At 33.5% G+C, this 12496-nt stretch overlaps 1 non-coding gene across 1 annotated transcript; it reads right to left on the reverse strand.

Annotated features, from left to right (window-relative positions):
• Positions 1 to 7486: 7486 nt before the first annotated feature.
• Positions 7487 to 7567, reverse strand: TRNAL-AAG (transfer RNA leucine (anticodon AAG)). The gene has a single exon. It is a non-coding gene; the product is annotated as a tRNA-Leu (tRNA).
• Positions 7568 to 12496: the final 4929 nt, after the last annotated feature.

Consider the following 12496-nt stretch of genomic DNA (forward strand, 5'->3'; position numbering starts at 1 on the left):
GCAAAAAAAAAAAGTAAAGAGAATGAATGAGAAACTTGTTAAATGTGATAGATGAAGCTATTTGTATTCAATGGTGAAAAATTTTAGACTCAGACTTATGAGAGCTCTGGTGTTCCTGAGAAAGTTGTTTTTTTAATTTGAAATGTAAGGGAAGGAAGAAGGAAATATTGCCCAGACCACTTAAATGGTAGCGTCCGAATTTCAATATCCATATGGTGCTTCTAGATTTTGTAATTCGAACACATTTTTACTTGCAGTAGATGTGGTTATGAGACTGGGTTTGTAGTATTCTGGTGTTCGAATTTCAAACTTCGAATAATGTGAAATGGATATTTTCAAATTTTCACCATGGTGGATGAGTAATTCATGGGGTAGAATAAAGAATTCCCCTAGTTTACTCATGACACCTATCATTTTCTAGGATTGACTATTTGAAAACATGTAAGATCCCACCCAATCCAACAATTTTTTAAATTTCAATGGTGTACAAATAAAAAGGACCTTATCTTAGATAAATTTATTTTTAGAAATATTTACCTTATTTTCTATGTGGTTTTTCATGAGACATATGTTCGCTTCATCCTCTTTTTCGAATTTATCAGATGAGTCCATGTGGTTTTCATCCCATGCAATGTAAGCCACTTTTACTCTTTTTATGGTTTTTTGTATCTTATAGGTTTTGCACTTGCTAAAAGTATAATACTTGACAACTCCTTGTGTGGTAGGGTTGTCAGAGGTTTTTATGATTGTTGTGAGGTTAGAGCTAGCTCACGCAGGGAGGTGAGAAACTTTGTATATGGTATTTTTTATCATCAATTCCATCATCTTGAACCTCAAGGTTAAGGTATTTATAAGAAATCCTTGGGCATGGACCTTAATCTCCAAGAGAATGATAACCGATCTCAATAATGTGGAAAGTGGGCAGCCAATTTCTTACTATCCAAGAGAACACAGAGTTCTCCTTTTGACCCCTTCTTTGTACCATTGTGGACTAGGACACATCACTCTCAATCTTCACACGAATTGAGCGAGTTATCTAGGGAATGGTCGAGATAAACAAACAACGAGCACTCATCCCCATAAATGGGCAGCTAGGGAGTCCCTCACATAGGCGATGTGCCACCTCACCCACCCTGAGATAGTTCTGGTGCCTCTTATGGGAAGGGGTTTACACTTATATGCATACACCCTCCCTTAAGCAGGAGGTCTTTGTAAAGGGCAGACTGATTTAGTTCGTTTTTCTTACTTGGAGTTGTTCAGGAGAGACTCTATATTGAGTCCCTTAGGTGAGAATTTAAATTGAGTCCCTCAGAAGAGACTTTAAGTTGAGTCCCTCATGCGAAACTTTATGTTGAGCCCCTCAGGCGAGACTTTATGTTGAGTCTTTTAGGAGACTTTAAGTTGAATCCCTTAGGACATACTTTATGTTGAGACCCTCAGGAAAGACTTTAAGTTGAGTCTCTCAGTCAATACTTTAAGTTCAATCTCTCAGGCGAGACTTTAAATTGTGTCCCTCATGCGAGACTTTAAGTTGGGTGCCTCAAGCGTTACTTTAATTTGAGTCTCTTAGGAAAGACTTTATATTGAGTCCCTTAGGCGAGACTCTAAGTTTAGTCCCTCACGAGAGAATTTCAGTTGAGTCCCTCAAGTAAGACTTTGAATTGGGTATGTCATACCCCAAAACTTGCCCATCATATTTTTACTGTTAAGCTCATTCAAGTATCAAAGGCTCAAGGTTAGACTAATTGCACACTCTCCTAATCAAAGGCCTTCAAATTAGGGTTTTGAATTTCTTAAGGAAGATGAGTGAATAAAGGTCTCAAGAAGGATTCATATGACCTCTTATGATTCAAATTAAACCCATGACAAGTTCCAAGCCTCAATTCCCAAGATTGCTCAGTCAAAAGCTCAGAAAGTCAACATTCGACTAGTTTGACCTAAAAGTCAACTGTGGTCAAAATACAGTCAAAATTCCTAATTTTTGGTCAACATCTATATTTTGAAGTAACATTCATCATTTGTTCAAGGGTTGATCATGATTCATCAAGTTCAAAAATCAACAAAACTCAAAGTTTCTAAATTAGGGTTTTTGACCTAAAAGTCAACTGAACTTTGACCAGCCATAGAAGCTTGAATTAAAAGCAGGATTCATTCACGATATCTCCATGCAATTTAACGATTGGTATAAGTTTGTGAGTTGATTTAGAACAGGTTTGACGTGCAAAATAGAAGCTTTGAGCCTTGAACAAGGATTCACCATTGCTAGGGCACGAAACTCCTTTCATTCGGATTCACGGATGCAGGCGGTCTACGACCAAATAAACCACACCACTGAGTTCGTAATTCCCTGATTATGCGATCTGGGTGGTCTTTATAATCTCTTTGGTCGTGTTTTATGATCTGTTCATCTTGCAGGTTCTGCTACGAAGGGGTTCGTACCTAATTACTAACAATTTTGTAGCAAAGCCATGGTTATGATTTTTGTGCAGGGGATAGGATGGAGAAGAGGGATGACTGGGCACGATAGGGCGTTGGGATTCGCTGGTCAAACAAAGTCTCCCCTCTCTCCATTATTGATTGGCCAGGCGTAAATTGGTGGAGCCCGCTCTGACTTTCGCTTTGACCAACCACTTACCATGTTTTAGTTTGTTTTATTATTAATTGCTGGGGTTTGTTTATCAACAAAGCATGCACAACACAGATGGTCATGCAAGCTTAATGGCAACCTCGATGGCACGAGTTCGAATCGTGTTGAAGCCTTGAATTTTTTACAAATTAAAGCGTTGACGAATCCAGTGTACCTCAATCGCACACCATACAATGCACTCTCCCATCCGTGCCGTCAAATCTCAATCGACCTAAATCCAAGGGCTAGGAGCGCGTGCCTACTATACATCCTCAAGACTCAACCACACCAGATCCCCAATGCCCAGGTTTTTATTTATTTTTTATTTATATAATCTTTTTGTTTTCTCTTTTAATTGAATCAATATAGTTTTTTTTAACATAGTTTTTTTAGGTTTTTTATAAAACTCTTAAAAAAAATTTATAACATTTTTTTATAGATTAATAATATAATTTAGTTTTAATTTAAGGTTTTTTAATTTTAAGTTTAGTAATTAGTTAATTTTTATTTTAGGTTTAATTAATCAATTTAGGTTTAGTAATTTAATTTTATTGGCAGACCTAGGTTAATCTAATCGAATTAGGGTTTTCAGGCTAATATTTATTTTTAGGTTTAATTTTAATAATAACTATTAATATTAGGTTTTATCACTAACCTTCTCCCTTAACCCTAAAAAGTCACACACTAGGTTTTACCTACAGGTAGGTGTTGCCCATTAACCGTAGGCTAAGGTTTTTACTCTTAGGTATTTTTAGCCATTAAGTTAACCTTTAAGGTTTAGGTTTACCCTTTTTGTAATCAAACATTGAATTTCTTCAAACGCGATTCTCTTCTCATCTCATACTCTGTGATTGTCGCATGTACCTTTATTTTTGATTTTTTGCCTTCATTTAAATTTTCCATTTTTAATTATGCCATTTATTCATTTATTTAATTTCTGTTATTTAAATATTAGAAGGTGTATAGGTTGCTTATTCAATTTTGATGTAATAGTAATTAGGACCCTTTTATTTTCCTGCCTTTACTTTCCGCACCTTATAACTATAATTGTGGTTTATATTTTCTGTTGATGTTTTAACTGCGTGGTTAGTAACAAATAGGGAGTGACAACAATTTAATAAATTTAGTTTTCCTAATACAAGATAAAAATATCTGAACTGAATCACTTGATTGTTGCACACACGCACCTCTAAGGTTTCCTCTCTTGTTGTTGCCTTACGTTCTAAAAATAGTCAAGTCCCTCGGATACGAGGATGCCTTAGCAAATGTTGCCCTCAGTTCATTATCATCATCAAAGATCATAAGTCCCTTCGATGTTGCCTACAAATGAATATGATCTTGTCCCTCGATGTTGCCTTTGATTAAATGATGATCGTCCCTTCCAATGCTAAGGTATCCTCACTGGTTGCCTAAAAATGACTATTATATCCTTCCCTGAGACTACCTGCCCTCTTTATGGTAGGGACAGTCTTATGGCGAACGATAATCCTCGATGACCCTTTTAAAATCTAATGAAAGGACTACCTGCCCTCTTTATGGTATGGATAGCCCTTTCAAACAAAAATCTTAAAGAACAGAAAAATTAAACTTAGGGTAGGATCTCTTAAATGCTTGCTCCACATTCAAACTTTCAAATTACTTCTCACACCTCCTTTTCAAATCAATTCAAAAAGGCTACGCTTATTTTACAAGCTAATATCCTTATTCAAATCCTTTTTTCTAAACACACACGACACTTTTCAAACAAATCAAACAAACAAGTGAGCTAAGCAATTAAGAGCCCATGGATAACCATGGATACAAAGGGTGCTTACACTTTCCCTTTGTATAACCTACCCCCCGAACTCAAAATATTTCAAAGGTTTTTCTTGTTCTTTTTGCCTTTCCAATTGGATAAAATAAAAGTCGGTGGCGACTCTTGCTATCCGCAACATTTCAAAAGTCAGTTCCCCCACCGAATTACAGGGTACCTCGGGCAAGACTTTTAAGTTTAATACCTCAAGCGAGACTTTATGTTAAGTCCCTTGAGAGATACTTTAAGTTGAGTCTCTCAAGAGAGACTTTAAGTTGAGTCTCTCAGGCGAGACTCTAAGTGGAGTCCCTCATGCCAGACTTAATTTGTTAGTTTACGCTCCGCTGAGGATTTTCCAATGGAAGTTTAGTATTTATATTGCCTCTATGGCGGAAAAGAGATTTTGAGAGAAATCCAATCTTTATATTAACCCTTAAGGGCGACAATATTCTTCTAGTGGAAGTCCGACATTTTAGAGTGCCTTTTAAGGGCAATAAGGATCTTCATGTGGAAGTTTAACATTTAGATGGAATTTTAAGGGCGGAAAGGATCTTCCCGTAGAATTTCAAATTTTTGATTGTCTCTTAAGGGCAACAAGGATCTTCATGTGGAAGTCCAACATTTTGATTTCCTTTTAAGGGTGGCAAGGATCTTTCTATGAAAGTCCAACATTTATGTCTATTGAGGAATGAGATAATCGGTTGTCAATTACAATAAAGTTTTTCAAAGAGATTCATACACTGGAAAGCCAACCGCCTTTCGCCTTTAAATACATAACTGAAAAACAGTCAACTATAGTAATCTTTGCGGTTAACAGAGTTCCATGTTCTGAAGATGAGTCGTTCATCCAGCTCTTCGAGCTTGTAGGCCCCATGAGGCAAATTTTGACCTATGCGGTATGGTCCTTCCCTATTGGGTTGTAGTTTCCCCTGCTGGGCGGGCATGACAACCTCTTTGAGCATAAGGTCACTAATAGATACTCAACAAGTGTACTAAATATCGTTGCAAGTAATAAAATTGTTCATATCCATAAAGGATTGTTTTATTTTAACAAAACAATTAACGTGTTATAATAATAATAATAAAATTGAGGGGTTTTCAAGGTTTGAGTTGATATAAAATATGTAAATAAAATTACGGAAAATTTATTAAATTAAAGGTGATAAGGTTTGTTTTGAACCCCATGTATAGCGTTGTTGATATCAACGTCTATTTATCCTAAGTTGATTTATCTGAAATTACTACTGTTTAACTCATCCAGTATATCTAATCCCTTGGTGTATAACTTAATTTCTACACTACAACTTCATAATCCCTCAGGTCAATTCGAAGTTAAATTAGACAATTTGAACGTTAAATTTTTAAGTTTTAACTTATAATTTCTTGTTCCTAATCAATTAATAAGTTGAACATTTAATCTAGATCAGAATCATAGAGTTAGGTTCAGCAATCCCTATAATTCTAAATTTGATATAAAATTAGCTCGTCAACACATACAAAGCAAAAACTCATACCTCTCTAGAAACTTGTCTTCTAACACTGTTCATGTATGAATCATAACTCTTGGTAGACACTGCAATCAATCTTTCTCCCTTCCAGTTAACGAAAACCCAAAATGTCTTAGCTTGGTCTGACATTCAGTTACCCCATCTGGCTTGCAAATTGAGCACATCTCGTAAAAACGAGTTAGATGCTCCAATGAATCTCTAATGGCACTTTTGTCAAATTGTTTTTCTCTTAAACCTGCAAGAACAATATTTTAAATGTAAAAAGAACAGGGTTACCCGGTTGGAACCAGAGAGAAAATATGCTTTTCATTTGTCCTCCTGCAATAGTCACCCATAGTCCTTCTTGGTCATGTATAGGCTATAACTTCGTCCTTTTGTTCACTTTTGTGATTTGAAGAATTTGGAGAATGTTCCTCTTCTACTATTTCATGTGATTCTCGTGCTTCTCTAACTCCTTTCCGATAACATCCCTATCCCAGATCCTTTATGAATAAGCAAATTGCTCCTTATCCTTCTACAAAGTCTTAAAAAATATTGTATTTTTCCAATGGAATCCCTAGTGTAAACATGTCGTTACGACTTAAAAAAGTTATTTTCAACAACCTTGGTGATAACTAGAGCAATATCAAGTGCTTGTTAAAATTTATACTCATCATGGGTATAAGACATCTTTAACTCATATGTAGTAGAAAAATGGAAAGAATTCAATATTGTGTATATCAAAGAAAGGCAGATGATAAATACCAAAATATAGAGAAACTAACCTTTACACGAGTCATATCAGCCTGAAGGCTCTAGTAGTACTTCCATTTACACCTTATAATGGTGGTCCCTTGTTCATTGGAACTCCCTGGACTCCAAATCAATTTTGAATTAAGAGAAGTCATCAATCGTTAGATTGTATTCGTTATTGGCTTGTCCATTAATCAATATCCATCCTTGAAGGACCGAGATGCCTCAATTTGCACTAGGATTTAAAATTTAACTTAAGTAATAGTAGCAACCACGAAAATAATTATGTTCTCATAACATGACCATAGCTGGTTTGGGAAATAAGGATCACACATATGCAATTTAACAATGAATCTTAATTAGAAGAAAACAAAATAAATGAGTCAAGGTAGAAAATAAAAAAGTTATTTGTAGCTAGTCTAGGAAATGAGGATCACACGTATGCAAGTCAACAACGAATCTCAATATTCATCCTTGAAGGACCTAGATGCCTCAACATGCATTAGGACTTAAAATTTAACTTAAGTAGGAGTAACAACCATGAAAAGAATTAGGCCCTCATAACATGATCATAGGTAGTTTCGAAAATAAGGATCACACACAAGTCAACAATGAATCTTAATTAGAAGACCCTCATAACATGATCATAGCTAGTTTCGGAAATAAGGATCACACATAAGTCAACAATGAATCTTAATTAGAAAAAAAACAAAATTAATGAGTAAGGTAGAAAAAAAAAGTTATTTGTAGCTAGTGTAGGAAATTAGGATGACACGCGCATATGCAAGTAATTAAACGAGTTAAGGTAGAAAATAAAAAAATAAAATTTGTTGAGAGTGGGATTTGAACCCACGCCCTTTCGGACCAGAACCTTAATCTGGCGCCTTAGACCAACTCGGCCATCTCAACTTTTATGATATGAATTTTCAATTATATATTATATATTCCATTAAGTATTTGATGAAGCTTTTTTCATACTTTATACTAGTTTAATTGATTTATGTTTTATTTTGTTTTTACTAATTTAATATTCTCTACACACACAAAATTACTTGGCCCACATTTAATTTTAAAGGAAAACATCTTGATATTTTACTAACATCAAACTTTTAAAATACATTAATTTGTAACATTTACAACATGTTTTTAATATAGGTTCAACTTGCAATTTCTACACCAAGCTTTTAAAGTAGGTTCAACTTGAAATCATTACACCTTAAAAATTAAAGAGAAATTTCATCTTAGTTTACAATTAGCTCACACTAAAAAAATAGTTACAAGAATTACACTTCATGCGTGAATGAAACAAATTGATACTCAAAATTACATTATTAGCTATATAGCAGGAGCGCACTCTCAATAACAAAATATAATATTTGAAGCAAAGCATTAAAGAAGAAAAAATGATTGTTAGAGATAACTCGAGTCAAATTAACATGTTTAGAAACAATCTCAAGTTCCTTTTATATAGTCGATGTGACATAATTACCAATCAAACAATAATCATGATTTTGACCCCATAAAAGTTTCAATAATCAATTGTTGGGCGGCCATAATCGTTTATTTAAAAGTATTTTAGGAAACATTATACCTATAATACACCATATTTTCAATTGTACATGATATGTAATCGATTGTTCAAATAAAATACAGAGCATAATTGATCATTTGAAGACACCATTATTCTAAAACAACCCTATCTTAACTCACCACATTCTTGGTCTCTTTATTAACTTTCTTAAACTTTTTTTAAATTTAGACATTTTTACAGATATACCATTTTTTAAAATAGATTCTTACTCTAATTATTCTGAACATTTTCAATCCACCATCGCGATTCTTTACTTCTAGATCCAAAACTTCTCGATTCTCTCAATATCTATTTAGCTAATTTTCTAATTGATCTCTTAGGTCATCTTATTTCTCATATCATTTGCACTTCCTTGTGTTTATCTGAATCCTCCTCCAAGATTTTGCGTTGGAAACTTCATTATTGTTCACCCTTCAAATGCCACTACTTGATCTTTAGAGTTCTCATATGACTTCTTCTCTACGCTATCCTTTTGATTCTTACATCCATAATTAATATTATATGTTAGTTAGTCAAGCTCTCTCTTGATATAACAGAAAAACATGTCAACCTACTTTTATATGTGATAAGATGTTCATATCTTTTATAAACCATGTATTAGATATTTTAGCATTTCTATGCATTGTCAGTCTCAAACCAGGAGAAAATAAAAAGGTTGTGTTAGATCATCGACAGCCAATATAAAAATTTGTTGAATTTCTATGACATGGATCAACTACACTTATAACATAATTGAGTATGCTACAATAATCAAGTTTGCAAATAAACTTAACACACAAGTTAAAGATTTCAATCAAAGAAACTTAGTGTTCAGAAAAGTTGAAGATATAAAGAACAGATATGAAATTAAGTTATTTGTTCAATGCAAATGCTTAACATAGTAAAGTTTCATTTTTGGTGCCGAAATTTTCTTGGGTCCCGGTGCATTAGTAGTTCTAAGAAGTCTAAGGTTACCTTTAAACCTTCTTATCATATCAAAACAAAACAACTTTAAATGGCTAAATCCATTGCAGTGAGAATATTTATACCCTTTCTTCCTATTTAGTTCTTTACAATGTGTTCTATTGGACTTAAACTCTAATCTAGTTTTATTTAAGGATGACCTTTGACTAAATAAAATCATGTCAAAGTTTTCTTTCCACTTAGTAAATTTACTTAGGGTTTGATTCAAATTTTTTACTTCCTTTTTTATCAAGACATAAGTCTCACATCACATGTTCCAGCTAGGACTATAATATTAGCCATTTTCGTTCTTAAGAATTTCATTACTATTTTCAGGAAATTAAATATAATCCTTAAGGTCTAAGTTTCTCTTTTTAATATCATCATTTTTCTCGATTAACTTAGCACTTAGTTTAAATAACTGCTTCTACAATAATTTTTTTTACCTCATGGTCATATTCTTCATGTGATACTTTCAAGCAAACTTCATCTTCTTCATTGGAAGAAGACTCTTTGAAGGTTCTACCTAAGGTTGACTTTTTGAGGTTCCTCTTATATGTTGAATCTCTATTATTTGTAGAGGATTTATTCTTCTTTCTTCTCTCAAATATTCCACTAGAGAAGTTGTATCATTACATCCTCTTCTAGATGAAATTTCTTCATTTGACGTTAAATCCTCTGAGGATCTTTCAACTATTGAGACTGTTCTTTCAAAGGAGATTACTAGAGTTGATTTATCTTCACAGGAACTTGTTGATGAAGTTGTTAAAGATTCTTCTTGACTTGAGCTCATGCATTAATTCTTTAGAAGTTGAATTAATTCATTTATCTACTCGATGATTTCCTCCTTTTTGAATTGTTCCTGAAATTCATAAACACTCTCATCTCTTGATTAAAGGATTGGATCAGATTTATGATCCCAATTATCATTTCTTAGATATTTATTAGTGAAAAATGTTCTAACATTATTTACAACATTTATAATATTAAAGAATCACTTATGAAGGAAGCATCTTCTTCTCCTCGTGTGTTCATTCGCTCTTATTGGACACTTGGAAAAACTCCATATATCATTTCAAGAGTGTCCCACATTTCCTTGTCATGATTACAATTATGAACATAAAATAATTGATTTTCATCTAAGGATATAAATAAAAAGTTTTTAGTTTTAAAATTAATTCATAACTTTCTCTTTTTCTATATAGTTCAAAGAAAATCTGATTTATTTCCTACTTCTCTATTTATATGCTGAGTAGGGATAAACAGAACATTAGTAACAATTTCCCATAATTCAAAATCAAGAATTTGAATGAAGATTCTAAATCTTGCTTTCCATAGTTCAAACATATCATCAATAAACGATGGTGGTGTGTTTAGGAAAATCCTCTTGTTAAAAACAATTTTAAAAGTCATCCACCTCCGGAGAGGATTAGTCTTTGAATAATAGTTAGACTCTAATACCAATTGTTAAACATGAAACTTCATATAAAATAGGTGGCTGAATTTTGGAGGTTTAAAAAATAATAGTTTAAAACAAAATTATTTTGTGAATTAGAGTTTGAAAATATTTTAATAAAAAAAAATTGAATAAGTATCAGAAAGCAAAGATAAAGAAAATATGTAGAACATAAAAAAGTTAAGGGAAAAGAGATAACATCGGGGAGTTGTAGAGGTTCGATCTTAATGAAGTGACATACTTCTCTCTCCAAAAATTGATCTTGAGAATATTCAATAATACTTGAGAGCTTTTAGAAGGTTAAGTCCATGAACCCTTTTACACATAGAAAATGAATTTTCAGGTTTACTTCCTACCAAACAACAAACAGTGGAACAAATTTGTTAATCTTCACACCAAACAGCAAACATAGCTTCAAGCGGCTAGTCTCTAAGCCAAACAAAAATTTTGTATGGAATTATCTCGAACCAAGTTAGTGTTTAGGGATATTCAAGGAGTTAAGCTCCATCTGGAGAATGATTGTTTATGGTGGGAGATAAGGGATAATGGTGCTTATTTGGTGGGTTCGGCCTATAATTATCTCCAAGTGTTTAAGTTAGGCCACTATTTTCCCTTATCCAAATTGGACTGGTTGTTGTCACTTATTCAGGTAAGTTGGTCTCCCTTGAAAGTTATAGTCTTTTATCGGTAGGTTCTTTTGGATAAGTTTCCTTTTAGTATGAACATGTGTAAGATATGTGTTATATATGACCAGATTAGTGTGCATTATGGTCTGTGTGTTCTTGATCCCGAGTTGGCTTCCAACCTCTTTGGGTCTTGTGGGGAGGCCTTGGAGTTGTGGTATAGGATATTTAGATGGCTAGGTCTATTTGTAGTTCTTCCTAATAATCTTATGTAGCTTTGTGAGTTTATCTTATCACTAGTTGGGTCATATAAGCTAAGAGATGGTCTTCTTACAGTTTGGCAAGCAGTAATTTGGTATATCTAAAAGTCTAGGAATTATTTAGTTTTTTATGTACTCCAATAAACGTGAAGTTCCTAGAAGATATGAGGATCATTTTGGTATTGAAATAATATATTGGAAGGTCTCTGAACACCTCTTTCCCTTTCTACAATTGGCGAGTGAATCCTATTATGTGCCTGAGTTGATAGTCAGTAGAGTGACTTTATCCTATTTTGGATCCTTGTGCAATCTTACTCTATTCTCAGGTTAAGTATGCTTCTGGTGATGGTGGTTCTCAGAATGTTGAGTTCTAGTCAATCTCTAATTGGTGAAGAGTTGAATGTCTTCGTTCGGAGATGATTGTCAATTTTTTATGTTTTTCTTTTCCTAGTGTTTATTCGCTGGATGTTAGGAGGCTTTGTTTGGATTGTTTTTGAGGTTGAATTTAGGTGTTTGGTTGTGTTGACATAACTAGGAACTCCTTGAGCCTGGTTCTTTTTTTTTTATCTATATGGCTATTATGGGCCTTTGTGACTCTTTCCCCTTTGTTTTCGGGTTTTTTTATTATATATATATATACACCTTTAAAAACCTATCTAATGTAGCAAATTTTAAATTATTTTGTTGGAGTGCCAAAATGCCATATTGTTAAATGTACAATACTCCATGCAATATAGGGGAAATTCGCTAAACCCCCTGTAAAAAAAATTGGGTCATCCTTTTGAAATGTTAAAATCTATGTATTTTGCCCCCTATGTGCATAAGTTACCCTTATTTACCCCCTCCCCCAGATTCAGTGTTTAATTTGTATGCTTAGAGAGGTAATTAAAAAAAAATATTGTAGGATGGTAAAGAGAAAATCGCCTACATTACAAAGAGTAAAGTGGTATTAATCCTTAAATATAA

This window comes from Vicia villosa, linkage group LG1, assembly GCF_029867415.1.
Source record: "Vicia villosa cultivar HV-30 ecotype Madison, WI linkage group LG1, Vvil1.0, whole genome shotgun sequence".
Lineage (NCBI taxonomy): Eukaryota > Viridiplantae > Streptophyta > Magnoliopsida > Fabales > Fabaceae > Vicia > Vicia villosa.